We start from the raw sequence: 17,174 nt of genomic DNA on the forward strand, positions 1-17,174 counted from the left end.
TTAGTAAAGTCACTAACTAAAGACTAATTAAGGTAAAAACTAACTAACAGTAATAATTAAGGACTTTTATTTAATTAAACATATTTTATTTAGAAAAATCGAGAGTCGTAAATTCGATATTTTTCTCGGATTGATAAGGACCGTGGCCACCCTTCACGTAAGTTACAATGTGAATGAGACTTATGAGCTATATTAATCACTAGTATTAATGTGTATAGTTTGGATGGTCCAAAAATATTAGATTTTGAAAAAAAACTAGTATATTATGTCAAGATTGTGGGAGAGAAGGAAGGAGTCTCGCTTGAAGCTTTCTTGCTTGCACAATGGGGGAAGACACACAAGGGTGGAGGCTGAAAACAGTTTTCCTCTTCTTAGTTGTGTAAGCCAAAAGAACTCTAGTACAAAGAAATAGAAGAACCCTCTATATGGGTCTCAAACCAAACTTAACTAACTAAGGTGGCATACTAACTAAGCCACGAACTAGAGTAGATAAGGATAGCTATCATGTAGCTATTATTCATGGGCGGTGTACCAACCGCGTCTGCAACTGACAAGTCGGTGACATAAATACACAACGGTCACCCTGGCATATCACGAGTGGAGCTCGATATCTCAACACTCCCCCTCGAGCTCAATCCCAATTCCTGCACACCAGGCACGTCTCTGAACTTGTGCAGCTTCTCTGCGCCCAATGCCTTGGTGAATATGTCAGCTACCTGATCCTCTGTGCTGACATAAACTAGATCAATAAGACCTAGTAAAACCCTCTCCCACACATAGTGATAATGCACCTCAATGTGCTTTGTTCTAGCATGATAGACTGGGTTATTTTCTAGGTGTATACTACTCATGTTGTCACAATAAATGACAACTGGCCCATCTGTAGGCTGATGCATATCATAAAGTAGCTTATGCAACCTAGCTACCTCACATGCAGCCATTGCTGCGCCCCTGTACTCAGCCTCTGTGCTGGATAAGGCAACTATAGGCTGTTTTTTGCTGCTCCAAGTGACTGCAGCACTCCCAAAAGAGAACACATATCCACTGGTAGATCGTCTATCAGAAATGCTACCAGCCCAATCAGCATCAGTGTATCCATGCAACTGTATCTGAACCCCAGTCTCATAAAATAGTCCATACTGCAATGTGGACTTCACATACCTGAGTATGCGTCTAGCCGCATCCAAATGCGGTTTCCTTGGAGCCTACATAAACTGACTTACCAATCCAACAGCATAGCTCAAATCTGGCCTGGTAATAGTCATATAAATCAAACTTCCTACTATGTGTCTATACATAGTAGGGTCTTTTAGAAGCTCACCTGCATCTGTGCTTAGCTTCACATTCTGCTCCAAAGGAACTGAAATAGGCTTACAGCCTGTCATCCCATATTTGGACAGCATGTCCAATCCATACTGCCTCTGCAAGAGCTGTATCCCACTTGGTGATCTAATCACCTCAATGCCCAAGAAATAACGCAGCTCTCCCAAATCCTTCATCTCAAACTTCTGCTTCAATAGCATTTTCACATGAAGGATGTCTTCATCACTGTCACCTGTCATAATCAAATCATCAACATAAATGACAAGTAGCATAATACCTTTCTCTGTTTTTCTCACATAAAGTGAGAAATCTGCCTTGGAAATCTGAAAGCCAATAGTGACAAGATACTGTCCTATCTTGTCAGACCATGCTCTAGGTGCTTGCTTCAAGCCATACAAGGCTTTCTTCAATCTGCAAACAAACTCAGGATGAACAGCATGTACATAACCTGGTGGCTGCTCCATATAGACCTCTTCTTGCAAATCACCATGCAAGAAGGCATTCTTTACATCCATCTGATGTAAAGACCATCCCTTTGATGCAGCCATAGCAATGACTGCTTTTACGGTTGCCATCCTTGCAACCGGACTGAATGTTTCTTCATAGTCAATGCCATACGTTTGTGCATACCCCTTGACTACTAATCTTGCCTTGTATCTGTTCACAGAACCATCTGCATTGTGCTTCACCTTATAAACCCACTTACAGCCAATTGTATTTTTACCTTTAGGCAAAGGTACCAATTTCCATGTAGCATTTGCTTCCAAGGCATCCATTTCTTCGTCCATGGCTTTCTCCCATTTTTCTTTTCCCATGGCTTCCTCAAAAGAAGTGGGTTCTGGTTCCTGTATCACTTTGACCATATATGCATATTGAATGGCTGTAAATCCATCATATTTCAGCCTATCCACAGGATACCTAGCTCTCGTAGACCTGCGCAAAGTAGGTTCACTCCCTTGTGCTCTCAAAACATCCCTGGTCTTCCTTACTCCAGGTGTAACAATAGAAGGAATACCCAACTCATCATCAATGCTCTGTTCTGAGCCACTGGATTCGCCATCCACATAAGAGTGACCTACATTCACATCAAACATGGGCTGATCAACCTTCTCTTTTCCTTTTCATGATACATGCATACCACTATCTGCATTACTTTGAGAAGATTCTCCTGATCTCAATCTGCCTGTCCATGGCGAAGAATGTGAACCACTGCTAGAGGACACTCCAGGTCCACTAATATTTTGTGACTGCTGCTGTGAATTCTGTGCAGCATTACCATTTTGTGCATCTACATCATCAATCACATTTACTGGTTTATACCAGCTACTCATCTAATCAAAAACAACATCTCTGCTCACTGTAAATTACGAGTAGAAGGGTTATAGCATCTATACCCTTTTTGCTGCAGAGAGTAACCAATAAAGATACACTTCTCAGCTTTTGGATCCAACTTGGATCTCAACTCATCTGGCACATGTACATAGGCAATGCAACAAAAAATTTTCAAATGAGAAATATCTGGTTTCCTACCAGTATACCTCTCCTCTGGAGTCATTCCATGTATTGTTGCAGTGGGAGTCCTGTTCATTATGTAGACTGCTGTAGCAACTGCTTCAGCCCAATAAAAATCTGGCAAGTCTTTTTCATTGAGCATGGCACGAGATACCTCTCCAATATGCCTATTTTTCCTTTCTGCAATTCCATTTTGTTGTGGGGTATGACTGCATGAATATTGTTGCTTTATGCCATGCTCCTGCAGGAACCTTGCAAACTCATTTGAGAGGTACTCTCCCCCTCCATCTGACCTTAGGCATTTTATCTGCAAGCCCGTTTCTTTTTCAACCATAGCTTTAAGAGTTTTGAAATGCCCAAAAACTTCACTTTTCTTTTTCATAAAATACACCCAAACTTTTCTGCTATAGTCATCAATAAAACTGACAAAATAATGACAGCCTCCAAGAGATGCAGCTTTAGTTGTCCACACATCAGAGTGGATTAATTCCAATGGCTTCTTACTCTCTTGAACATGTCTAGGAAATGGTTTCCTTGCCTGTTTTCCAAACTGACAGGCTTCACATACCTTATGCATTTCTGCAACCTTGAATTTTGGCAAACCTACAACAATATTTTGGGCCTGCATTGATTTAAGTCGCTGTACATTAGCATGACCAATGCGTTTATGCCAGATATCAATATCTGCAACTACACCGGTCCCATGTGCAAACATTGCTGCACTCAATTCAGACATGTCTGCATCCAATGTAAACATTCTGCCCTTCTTCTTTCCTTTTGCTATCAAGCGACCTTTATTTTTCATATCCTCAACAAAGCATCCATGAGGATTAAATCTGACCTGCAAGCCCTGCTCAACCATTTGACCAACAGAAACCAGATTCTTGGTGATATTCGGAACAAGAAATACGTCGGACAGGTATTTTTTTTTCCCATCCTGCATAGACAAGGGAATTTTTCCAATCTGCACAATAGGATGTGCAGTATCATCACCAGTCTCCACAAATCCTGGTTTTTCCATTTTTCTTGCATCCTCCATCCATTCTGCATGACCTGTCATGTGGTTTGATGCACCTGAGTCAACATACCATACATCATTGCTTTCTTCTGCACTTGTCACAGAATTGTTCATGTGCTGCACCATAAACAAGTGCTCATTTCTGTCATCACCCTGTCTACTAGAAGATGCATAATTCCCTTGTTGCAGTTTTCCATTCATGATGTCATTCTGCTTTTTATAGCAATCTTTAGCCATATGACCCATTTTACCACAGTAGTAGCATTCAACATTACTGTTTGCATTTTGGCCTCTTTGCCATCCACCACGACCTCTTTGGCTCCCCCTGCCTCTAGAGTTACCACGTCCTCCTCCATAAGACTGGTTTTCTTGAGTTTGCTGCATATTCTGATTTTTACCACGGCCTCCATATCGGCCTCCTCTACCTCTGCCTCTACCTCTTCCAGCATTTGAGTAGAAGACAACTTCTTTTGAAGTTCCTCCTGAAGAAGATGCACCACCATTTCTTTGCTCCTCAGAAATTAGAAGAGCAATCAGCTCCTCAAAATCAGGAAATCTTTCACGAACTGAAATGGATGTCCGAAACTGTGCATAATCCTTTCCTAGACCATTCAAGGTCACAGAAACTAAATCATCATCTTCCACTGGTGACCCAATGGAAGCAAGTGCATCTGCAATTTTCTTCACCTTCATGTGGTAGTCGTTGATGCTCATATTTTCTCTTTGCACATTGTGCAACTCTTGCTTGAGCTTCATTTTCCTGGCTTGCGTATTTGTGCTATACATTTTTAACAAAGTATCCCATGCCTCCTTTGGCGTACTTGCATCCTGAATATGCACAATCATAGAGTCTGAAATGCTGATAGACAGCCAATACATAACTTTCTTGGCTCTCTCATGCCATGCTTTAAATGCCTGCATTTGCTGTTGATTGGGAACATAAGGAAGAACTGGTTCTTCTTCATTTCCTGCAACAAATTCCCAATATCCTTTTCCCATAAGGAAATTCGTCATTCTAAACTTCCATGCTTGGAAGTTGTTCTTGTCAAGCTTTTCAGTGACAATCTGTGAAAGAGAATCAGATGCCATTACAGAAGACTGCAAAAAATTCTGTCACTGCAAAAACCACAGCTTCACCCTCACAAGGGAAAATCTGCAAGACTGGCGAAAGTGGTATTTGACCACACAGTCACTTCCTAGTGACGATTTTGCATCAACAGGCAACAGGGATGATTCTGTAACTCCCAATGTCTCTGCGCACAAGCATACAATGCAATTTTTACAGTAACTATTCATCGACCTGTAGAACAGTGGCTGCACAGCATAAAACTGGGCCTTTTCCTGAGTGCATGCAGAAAACTTCCGCCTCCAAAACAGGCCCCGAAATGGCCTCAAATAAAAAAAACAAGGTCGCCAAGGGCTAAAGCCTTTACCCCGCAGCATATACTGCCCTCTTGCTTCACCGCGAAGGGCGTCTCAACCTGAGACAATGCACTCCTGCACTTTTCGGCTGTGCTACCTGCAGAGATCTGCTCCCAAAACAGAAAATGAAAGCAACACTGCTCCTCTTACTAGAACACCGCGAGCTTGGCTTGCTTTCTTGAACTCCTTACCACGAACAAGGCTCTGATACCATGTCAAGATTGTGGGAGAGAAGGAAGAAGTCTCGCTTGAAGCTTTCTTGCTTGCACAATGGGGGAAGACACACAAGGGTGGAGGCTGAAAACAGTTTTCCTCTTCTTAGTTGTGTAAGCCAAAAGAACTCTAGTACAAAGAAATAGAAGAACCCTCTATATGGGTCTCAAACCAAACTCAACTAACTAAGGTGGCATACTAACTGAGCCACGAACTAGAGTAGATAATGATAGCTATCATGTAGCTATTATTCATGGGCGGTGTACCAACCGCGTCTGCAACTGACAAGTCGGTGACATAAATACACAACGGTCACCCTGGCGTATCACGAGTGGAGCTCGATATCTCAACATATTTTAGATATTTTAGATATTATCCAAAAAAAGATATGGAGATTTCTAGAACTAGATGTCATTTAAAAGAAAAGACAAGTGATGTTTTAGTTAGTTTTGGAGATTTTATAAAAAGAAAAAAATAAAGAGAGGATTTGCGAAATCGCGCACACCGCGATAGTAGTCCACAGACAGAAAACAACACTTTGAACACATAAAAGAAGAATGAGTAAACTAAGAGCTTTCTAGCCAAGTGTCTTGGCAAGTGTCCTGGGGTTTTACTCCCCTTTCGGAGCCAATGGAACCATTAGATTTATGATCTGAGCATCAGATCACTGATCTTTCGAAGATCCCCCTCCACAAAGAGCTCCACTTCTCAGCCACAAGCCCTCTTCTCTAATTCACTATAAATATGAGGCATGAGAGAGGCACAAGGAAGCATAAGGAGACCCCGAGAGGCTATGAGAGAGAGGTAGAGAGAAGGATACCCTTCCAACAGAGAGAGAGAGAGAGAGAGAGAGAGAGAGAGAGAGAGAGAGAGAGAGAGAGAGAGAGTGTGTGTGTGTGTGTGTGTAAGGAAGAGAGTTAGTTCAATTCCCTCTATTTGGATCCTCGACTCACCCATCTTCTCTTACACTCTTCCATCTCAAATCTATTCCGCCTTCTTAATCTCTTGAGTCTATTGCGGATGATGGCCCCCAAGCGAAGAATGTCACGTATGGATGGCAATCCCATAACCAACAATGGAGCTTCAGACAAAGGCATCACTATCAATCCAATTGCGGTACCGATCGTAAGTATGTATTTCCAAATTGATAGATGCTTATTTTGATTTCCGTATGAGATATGTTAGGCTCCATACTATGATGCACGAGTATATATCATTTCATCTTACATATTTGTAAGATGGAGCTTGCGAAGTGCATATATCAAGGAAAGTTAATTGCACCTAGTTGCATGTGGCTTATTCGTTGATAGAGCAATTACAAGGAAGAATTGATCAAGGGTTATGAATGGCATAATCATGACATTAAAAATTGTGCATACAAGTGTTAAGTAAATTTTATATAGAATCGCTCGTTGACCCCAAGGGGGAGAGCAGATATGTGATGGAAATGTTATTGCGACTATTCTTGCATTGTTTGGGAAGAATGCAATTGGTTTTGTTGGTTGATCGAACAACATCCTAAATGCTTTTACATTCAACTGGTTGTTAGTTGTTGTTTGGATGATTATTCCAAGTGCTTGTGATTTATGGTAAATGCATGGCAAGGGTTTGTGATGACAAGTTGCCATGGGAATAAAGTAACATTTTCCTAGAAGATGATATTAGGACTGAATGCCTTGTTTGTGCTTGATTCTTAAAGGATTTAATTGAGGAAGGATATTTTACACGGGTGGATCACCTCCATGATCGCACCATGGATTAACCCGAGAGGGCACTGCTCGATTCATGGGTTGAAGGTTGAGTGGTGAAAAGGCCAATTACGGGAATGATGTTTCGCTCCTAGATAGCTTGCGGGTCAGTTGGAGCACTAGACACCCCTTGCTAGGTCTAGAATGGAGTTGAAGACCTCCGTGGCCCCCAACGTTTGGGTATGTTGGGAGATCCTATTCTAGATAAAGGATTGAATTTGTGGTACCATGAGATTTGGACCAGATACTTCTACAGGGCAGAAGAGATACTTCTGTTGGACAGAAGCAATACATAATTTCTCTTGTATGGGCGGGAGACAAAGATTAACTTGAAGATAAGTTAAGGAACTTGTTTGAACTGGTTTGTCAATAGATTGCTTTCCTCTGTTTTTGTGTCTATGCTATAAGTTATGCGAATGAACCCTGTCCCCTAAAAGGCTTAATTAATGAAGCTGTCTTTAAGTGTCACACATAAATGTGGTAGGACCTAATTAGAAAACTAAAGGTATTAAGGGAAGCAGGTGGACGGAACCCCCGACGGGTCTGTCCTATGATAGGGTGGTCCCAGAGAACTGGGAGGCTTCTCACAAGGTTTACCATCCTCGACCTTAGAAATTGTTAGGATAGAACCTCGGTTCATGCTGTTTTAGGGGACTGGAATGGGACTATGCCCTACAGGCAGAGAGGTTGAGCAGTGCATTCCTCTCGTTTCCCATTCTCTTTGAACCAAGTACAGCATGGGTCTGCTTCAAATTGGGTATCTCTGTGTAAAGTAGGATGTCCAAAACCCGATGCTAGAATACTATCAGGAGACCTTGACAACTAGGAACCCAAATTTCAGGTCGATCCTAGTGGGTTCGGTCGTGAATGTTCTGTTGCGAGGCGAATTCGGGAAACCCTAGGCGACAAAACTTGAAATATTCCATGGGAGTGCCGAGCAGCGACGGTTAGATTCGTTTCTCGATAGAGCGCTAAAAGTGTGCGTGGACAGCCAATGGATGGTCACCTCACAAATGCGGACCATATGTACACTTAACACTATTTTAACTAAAAGCATGGATAGAGAAAGAACATGTAGGTTATGGAGGTGGTAAAGCCATCATAGAGGAGCTGAGAAAGCATGACCATTTAGTTACTTTAGAAGCACGATGCATTTAGTAATCTTAGTGGTTCTTTTTTCTTTCTTTTGCCCCTAGCACTTTGTAGCAGCTAGGGAGGCGGATATAATGGTATACACTTTTGTTAGGGAGGTAGATTTTGATAATGGGTGCCCCTTGAGAGCTTGCATAACTATAAGATGATCCTATTTGAAGGTAGCTAAATCAACTATGATGAGAGTCTGTATTGAATCTATTGTCTCGTTTTTGTCATGGCTCTTGGCATACATTCTCTTTGACAGTTTTGAACTAATTGCTTGTTAATATCTAAGAAGTGATTGATGTCTCCATGAAGAGGGCACTCCGATTAACATATACTTAGGATATTTTCGTGACCACCATTTCATTATCATAAGTAAAGGGCATATTGAATGGGAAGTCATATAGAGTTTCCTATGCATAAATTGGTCTTATAAGATGTGAAAACTACATTATACATGGTCAAAAAGTGGATATATATGCTTCTAGATAAGATGAAGAAAGTAATGTTTCTACTCATTTAAAAGTATTCATTTCAAGAGCAAGGTCTTTCTCTCCCTCTGTGTGTGTGTGTGTTAATCTTAGTGCAAAGAAAGCAAAAAGAAAATTAAAAAGACACAGGGCAAAGTTGAAAAAGGTGGCCCGATTGAAGAAATAAGAGGAAAAAAGGCCAAAAGCACAAGGACAACCTTAAAAGTTCAGGGCAAGCACAAAAGAGGAAAGGCGCATTTTAAATATAAAAGTGCACCCTAAATCGCGCTAGACTCCCTCATGTGTAATTTGTAAATGTAGAGGAGCATGGGTGAAGGTACATTTTACAAAAAAATCATACGTGGGAGTTGGTTCTTTTGCTGCCTATAGTGGAGAGCGTGTACTGCCATATACAAGTGGGTGTCTTTTCTCATGTAGTCAAGATGACTACCCTACGCCTAGTACTATCATTGGTTGCTTAAATAGTGTTAATCCCAATGCAAAGAAAAAAAAAGATGCAGTGAGAAGTGAAAAAAGGCTGCTCAACTGAAGAAATAGGAGGAAAAAAGGCCAAAAGCGCAAGCACAACCTTAAAGGTTTAGGGCAAGCGCAAAAGAGAAAAGGCACATTTTAAATATAAAAGCACAATCTAAATCCTTGTAAAAGAGTGCCAGGCTCCCTCCTGTGTGATTTGTAAATGTAGATGGGTATGGGTGAAAGCACAATGCAAATAAGAAGGGAATAGGAAAAGAGGACCTAGGCTAAAATGGCCGAGCATGTAAAAAAGGGATGGGTGCCCAAAGGGGATTAGGGTTTTGTATAAAAGGCAAAAAGTGAATGAAAAAACTCATTCTTGTATGTGGCCAAAACTAGCTCTCCTCCTCTTCTTCTTCATCTTGTTCTTAGTTTCTTGAGCTTGTGCTTCAGAGAGGGAGTGATTGTGTGAGGGTGAGGGACGTTGGTGGAGAAGCTCTCCATCTTCTTCTCTCTTCTTCTTCTCTTCTCTTCTCTTCTCTTGTCTCGTACTCGACACACTAGAGCATGGAGCTTGGAGATTAGGATTGAGCTTTCTTGAGCTTGCACCTTGGATCATGGAGCTATCAGAGTGCTTAAGGGAGGATGCAACTCGATTGAGCATGGAGGTAAGCTCACTACACTCATAGGTGTGAGAGAGCGTGTACGGATATGTGAGAGGTAGCCATTGCACTTGGCTTGAAACAATAAGTGGTCTGTGGGTCTTGGCGGTTGAGCGAGAAGCTTCCACATTTTGGTTTTGTTGTCGAGACCAATAGATTCAAGCTTTGAGTGCTTGCACACTTCATTCAGCATTGAAGTAGGGTTTCCTCCGAACAGGTGCTTGAGATAAGTAGGAAGTGAGGGAGTTGAAGAGGTATTTGATTTCCTTTGCAAGTAATTTTTTCTGGTTTTTTGGATTTAGGTAAGTAGGTTGGATTGGTGTAAGTGGTTGCTTGTGGTTTGGATGCATTTAGGTAAGGAAAAAATAAGAAAACAAAGAAATATATAGTAGGGTTTCTATTGTAATAGCAGGTCCAAAACATGGAGAAACCAAGGAAAAGAGAGCTTTAAGGCATTAACACAACAAAGAGAGAAGGGGGAAGCAACAAGGCAAGAGAGAAAGGGTTTAATAAGCCAAGAGGGAAGAGAGAGAGCTCATTTGTGTGCATTTAGTTGAGAGAGAGAGAGAGAGAGAGAGAGAGAGAGAGAGAGAGAGAGAGAGAGAGAGAGAGAGAGAGAGAGAGAGAGAGAGAGAGAGAGAGAAGGAGCTATAGGACAAGAGCACATATTCATTCATCGATTCGCATTCCAACATCCCACCCTGAACCCTATGAGTATGCTCTAAGTGTCAAAATTGAAGCTTGTTGATCCTAGTCAGGTTTGTGGTTGCAATGTTAGGATAGGTACTAGGAGTATTTAAGCGATTATTCATCGTTCTAAACTCCCGACCATTGCACTCAACTTGGACGATGGATTCCACAGTCATCTGAGTCCTGCTACCACTCGGATAGTCTGAGTCACAAGTCCAATCGAACAACCAAGGATCAACTGAGTTCAAGACTCAAACTTGGACACTCCACTTGAACCCTGGACCTAATTTCAGCCTCGAACAGCCATTCACTTGGACCTTGGACCTGTTTCGGCCTCAGATGGCCATCCATTCAGACTCAGACACTGCACTCATGCATTGCAACTCAGATAGTAGGACTCTAATGGGTACCCAACTTAGACGTTTGAGTCTACAAACTCAGACACTCACTCAGACGAGTAATGTAGAACCCATATTTTGGCAAATTGGACCCACCCCAGGGCATGCAAAGGCTAAGCCCAATTTAGACGACACCCTCGTAGGTCTCCAAATGCATAGAACAACTCATAGGGCCACCAAACTCACTAATTACGATCTAACAGCCCAAAAAATGATTGTGGCACTGACCCTTAGCCCTGCCTCTTGATAGAGACCCTGCCCATAGTACCACTTTGCATGATGGCCAGGAGCCCTAGTAGACAACCAATGCCTATCCCTTTCTACATTCCGTCTAACAAACTCAAAATCCAAGGGATCCTTGAATACTTGACAAGAGGGCGAGCAGATAACCCAGCTGCCAATCTCAAACCCCTTAAGGATCTCATGGACAAGCCAATGTGGCAGTGGACCAAAGTGCACAACTTGAACTTGATGTACAATTGGGTACTAATCATGGATGAGAAGAGGGTTGAGGCTATAAGCCTAGGGGATGATGAGTAGCAGAAGATAATGATTCGGATGACGAGTATGAAGACTGATACTCTACAAATGAGGAAAGTGAGGAAGAAGTCGACATAATGGAGTATGACATGGACGACCAATTGATTGAAGAGATACGAGTAGACTCCAAGCCACGAAAAGGAAATGTTTTTAGGATCGAAAGAGGATTCTTCAGAACAAAATGTGATTGACCGGTTGGACCACCTAGGGGTGATAGATTACAAGCAAGTTGGATTAGTTCAACCAAGTGCCACACCACTCCTTAGAATAGAATTTGCCTTGGAGTTACAACCACTAAGGGAGACTTCTTCTTCTAGGGAAGGTTGTGAGTTTGACTTTGAGTTGGAAGTGAGCTCAGAGGGCGACCCAAAAATGCCCTGAGCACCTAAGGCTAAATGCACTAAAGGGGACCTCCTAGTCCACCTAAGGCAAATGCGGTTGAAGGAGGACAAGAGAAAGCAACCAAGGGGATTAAAAGCCGAAGAAAAAAGGGAGCCCCATGACCTACCTGAGCACTTCACAAAGTTCAAAAAGGGCAATAGCGTAGTGATCTTTTTAGGAGCTAAGAAGCAAGGACAAGCAAATGAATCTATTGAAGAGCTTGCTAAGGTCAAGGAAGCCAACTTGGAAAGGGAAGGGGAAAAGCCTCAATAATCTGTGTTCATAGCTGATAGCTTAATTGAGCAAGAAGAGGTTGATCTCATTGCTCTCCTACGAGAGTTCATAGATGTATTCGCTTGGTCCTTAGATGAACTCAAAGGAGTCGATCTAAGGGTTGTGACCCATAACATCCCGATGACTCCAGATGCAACACCAATTAAATAATAGCCATACCCGATGAATCCAAAGCGTGCACATGCTGTCAATGAGGAGATAGATAAGCTGTTAAAAGTCGGGTTCATCTACGAAATCGAGCACATGGACTGGGTATCACCCATAGTGATTGTCTTGAAGAAAAATAGAAAAACTCGAGTGTGCAAAAACTAAAAAAAAGTCAATGTTGTGACAAAGAGAGATAACTATCCACTACCCTACACTAATCAGATTCTTAGGAGAGTAGCAGGAAGAGATTCTTAAACGACTTCTTAGGTTATAACCAGGTGTAGATACACCTTCATGATAGGCATAAAACAACATTTGCAATGGAATGGGGCATGTTTGCCTATATAGTCATGCCATTTAGGCTAAGAAATTCACCAGCTACCTTTCACTGCCTCATGTATACCATCTTCAAAGACATACTTAGAAGAGAATTGGAGGTGTTTGTTGACAATGTATGCGTTCACTCCAATTGGAGGGAACATCTAGAAAAACTTCGTGCAGTCTTTGAGTGGTATATGTTGTATAATCTCTCCTTGAATCCCTTGAAGTGCAAGTTCTGGGTGAAACATGGATGTATCCTAGGGCACATGGTGTCTAAGAACGGTATCACCATCGACTTCCCCAAAGTTAGAGTCATTGTTGATTTACCACCACCCATGAACTATAAGGGAGTTTAGTGCTTCCTAAGACACACATGGTACTATCGACGATTTTTTTTGAACTTTGCATTGATTGCTAGGATCCTTTACAAATTTTTGATCATATTCAAGTGGATCGAGGACTGCAAATGTGCCTACTACAAGGAACTAAAAAAGGCTGTCATGACTACACCAATTCTATGAGCCCTAGATTGGAGCATAACATTCCACGTGCACATTGATGCATCCAAATTCACAGTGGGAGTTGTTTTATGTCAATTTGGTGAACATAATCTCGATTATCTTGTGAGCTTTGCTAGTAGACAACTCATGGATATAGCGATGAATTACTTCACAATGGAAAGGAAAGGCCTAGCCATGGTATTTGCTGTAAAGAAGTTTTGTCATTATTTTTTGGCTACGCCCTTTGTCTTCTTCGTTGACCATTAAGCCTTACATTACCTAGTGAACAAACCTTGCACTATAGGATGCATAGCTAGGTGATTGCTTCTGCTTCTAGAATATGACTTTTCTATGGTTGTACATAAGGGTAAGCAGCACTACATGGCAAACCATATGTCCCGCACACCCATAGGAGAAGCCACTAGATAAGGCATCATATACGACTTTTCTGATTTGCACATGTTTAACATGTCTACTAAGAGAGACCTTTTCAAGATTGATTTAACATTGTATTGGGCAGATGACATAGTTCAAGTCCTAGAGCATGGATTGCCTAAGAGACCTATAGAGAAGGCTAGGTTAAATCACCTTATCCTTAGTATTCAACCCTATCGGTTAATTGCCAACCAACTTTATAGACTAGGATAGAACAGGTTGTTGCAAAGATGTGTGTGTGAGCAAAAAATGCATGAGGTGCTTGTTGAAGTACATGGTGGAATTGCTAAAAGACACTTCAACGGGACACTACAACATGCAAGGTGCTGCAATCTTAGCTATGGTAGCCCACCCTATTCTACAATGCTGCTTAATTTGTGAAGCATTATGATGAATGTCAAAGGACCAAAGTATCCATTGATAAGGACAAGATGGACTTGACCCCGATAGTAGCATGACAACCCTTTGAAAAGTGGGGGATTGACTTTATTGGGCCAATTAGCTTTGCAGCACAACACTCTCAGGCCAAGCACATTGTAGCGACAAATTATCTCACAAAATGGGCCGAAGCTCCGACCACCAAGAAGAATGACACTAGGACCATGACTAAGTTCCTTTGGGAGCAAGTGATCTCACGATTTGGTTGCCCTATCGAGCTAGTTAGTGATCAAGGTCACAGACACTTCGTCATTTGCTATCCACATTCTTGATCATCCATTGAAAATCATCACCATACTACCCTCAAGATAACAGTTAGGTGGAATCCACGAACAAGATCCTAGTGAACGTCTTGACTAAGGTAGTCTCTGCCTCACACAGTGATTGGGACAATAAACTCATGGCAGCATTATAGGCCTATAGGACAGCCTACAAGATTGTGGTAGGGAAAACACCATTCAAGCTTACCTATGGAACTGAAGCGATCCTACAAGTGGAGTTTTTTGTTCCAAGCTTGAGAGTGGCACTACAAGGGAGATGGGATGGCAAGGAGGCATGGATGGAACACTTTGCAAAGCTAGAATGCCTTTGTGAGGCCCGACTTCTAGCTACCCATTCGCTAATCTGCGAAAAGGCAAGACACAAGAGCTGGTTTGACAAACATGTCAAACAACATGATTTTAAGCATGGCGACCTAGTATTATATAATTTGTAAGGGGCATAAGCAAAAGATAAAGTTTAGAGGATTGGCGCCTTTCAGGGTTCACAACATTAGTTGAATTGGTAATGTTGAGCTTGAGACCCTAGAAGAAGAGGGCATATGCTTCTTCAATGGTAGTCACCTCAAGAAGTACTATCCCTTAATGCACCCACTACACAAGCCTCCAATGTTAGAATTCCCTTGTAAATGTAAGAGTAGATGCCATCATTGAGATAGAGGATGAGGATGAGAAAATGGTAGAACCTACCTACCTACGCATATCAGTGATTGCCCAAAAGACACATGCCTTTGGTGCACTTATTGATGAGGGAGCTGACTTTAATATCCATATACACGATCATTGGACCCTCATTGGTCAGCCCCTCCAACTGTAGCTTACTAATACTAAACTCAGCCCATTTGGGGGTAGTCCTACTCGTTGCTGAGAAAGTGTAAAATAGTGGTCTTTATCAAGACTAAAAGCCTTCCTATCAAGGCTTTCAATCTCTATCAAGACTGAAAGCCTTCCTATGATCTTCTACATGATGCCTAACACCAAGGCCATTGGTAAGGAATCCATACTAGGACGTGCATTTAAGAAACAAGCACAATGCAATGTCCACTATGACTCACAGAACATTCACCTTGCCATTGGCAATGTTCGGATAGTGACGGCATTCGGCAAGGGCAGCGTGGATCCATTGCAAAGCCTACAATGCCACATGTAGAGGAATCAAGTGCAAGGTTTAAGGAGGGGGGTTATAACTTATCCCACCCTGCTAAGACAAATTGCCTGCCACCTAAAGGAGCCACCCATCGAGCAACAACTCAAATGGATACCCAAACGCCAACCGCAATTGCCTAGAATCTAACCACACGAACTCATAACCACAAAACATCACGCCCTAGGCCTAGGAGACAAAGCTAGTGTTACAGAAATAGACAAACGGTCAAGGTGCAATGGGAACCCAAAGACCTATTGCACGCTTAAGGCTACTATGAAGGCAACAACTAGATTTGGTTGCCTAAGACTACAGACGCCATGCATGCCCCTTAATCTAGGCCCTCTAGCCCATCTCCACCAAACGGTAAGCTAGCAAGGACTGAGAAACCAATTGACCCCTAGAAGAAACCAAACCCATCGAGCCCCAACACGTCTATTGACCAAAACCATAACTAGTTGTCCCTAGACCAACTCAACCTAACACTTCCAATGTTTCCATTAGTCCACAAGTAGCGAGCAGTATATCAACTGAGATGAAACACCAACCCATCACATAAATGGTTGACAAGCACCCCACAAAATAGCCCAAAAGGCATGCATTAGTAGTGGAGTTATCTAGCTCAACAACTTCCTGTAGGCCTCAAACCCTCCTATAAGTGGAGATCTTATTTTGGCCTTAAACCTAGTCGCAAATACGGGGGATGACCTCGCCACTTGTATCAAATGCTTGGATGCTACATTCACCACGCTAGCCAGGAGCTATGAATGAGTGTGGACTTAGGCCTCCTCAACAAGACATTAGAAATGAAATTTCACTCCTTGCCATGCACTTGGGAGGAATATGAGTTCGTGTTCCTCAAGATTCCCAAGGTAGCTGAGGAATTGATTACCAATGAGATCTCTCGAGAGCAAGCTCACACACAACATATGATCACATCCTATTGTAGGAGCAAAGTCAAAGCAACAAGCCAGGAGCTAGAAGAGCTAACAAAGCTAGAAGACTCTGACTCTTCCTTTTTGTGAAAATGGTATGTTCTGCATCTCCAATGGGAATAAGAGGGCTACCAAATTATAACCAACATCGAGCACAGATGCCCAATCAAAATTGCTGAGTATATGACCCTACCTATGTGGCTCCTACCTCAATCAGAGTCTTGGCCATCATGCACAAACAACCTTTAGAGGAACATGTCATGTCTCATCCCTATTTGGATTGACTCCTGACTGAGGAAGAACTATATGTTGCTAGTAGGATGAACTTTAGAGACTTCCTAACTGATATCTTGACCTACATTACACAAATAGGCATTAGGCCTCAAAACATGGGCAGTCACACCCATTTAGAGTTTAACCCACAGTTCTATGCTTGGATCATGAAGAAATAAAGCACCACAAGCAAGTGCTTCACACCCTCAACCCTTCATCCTCCAATCCTAGGAAGGATTTTCATCATTCTCGAGGGGGAGGGGGCAAGGTGGAAAAGAAAACATGACTTGAACTTCAAAAATTCAAATTGAATTTCAAAAGAAAAAAAATGTTCAAAAGCAAAAAAGGATGAATAAAGGGAACTTGTACTTGAAGAAAATCTTTTATGGGCCCCATGGCATGGCACCCAAGCTTAGCACCG

This window comes from Lygodium microphyllum, chromosome 5 (genome assembly GCF_053477565.2).
Source record: "Lygodium microphyllum isolate KBCC chromosome 5, Lygodium_microphyllum_v1.1.10, whole genome shotgun sequence".
NCBI classification, from domain to species: domain Eukaryota; kingdom Viridiplantae; phylum Streptophyta; class Polypodiopsida; order Schizaeales; family Lygodiaceae; genus Lygodium; species Lygodium microphyllum.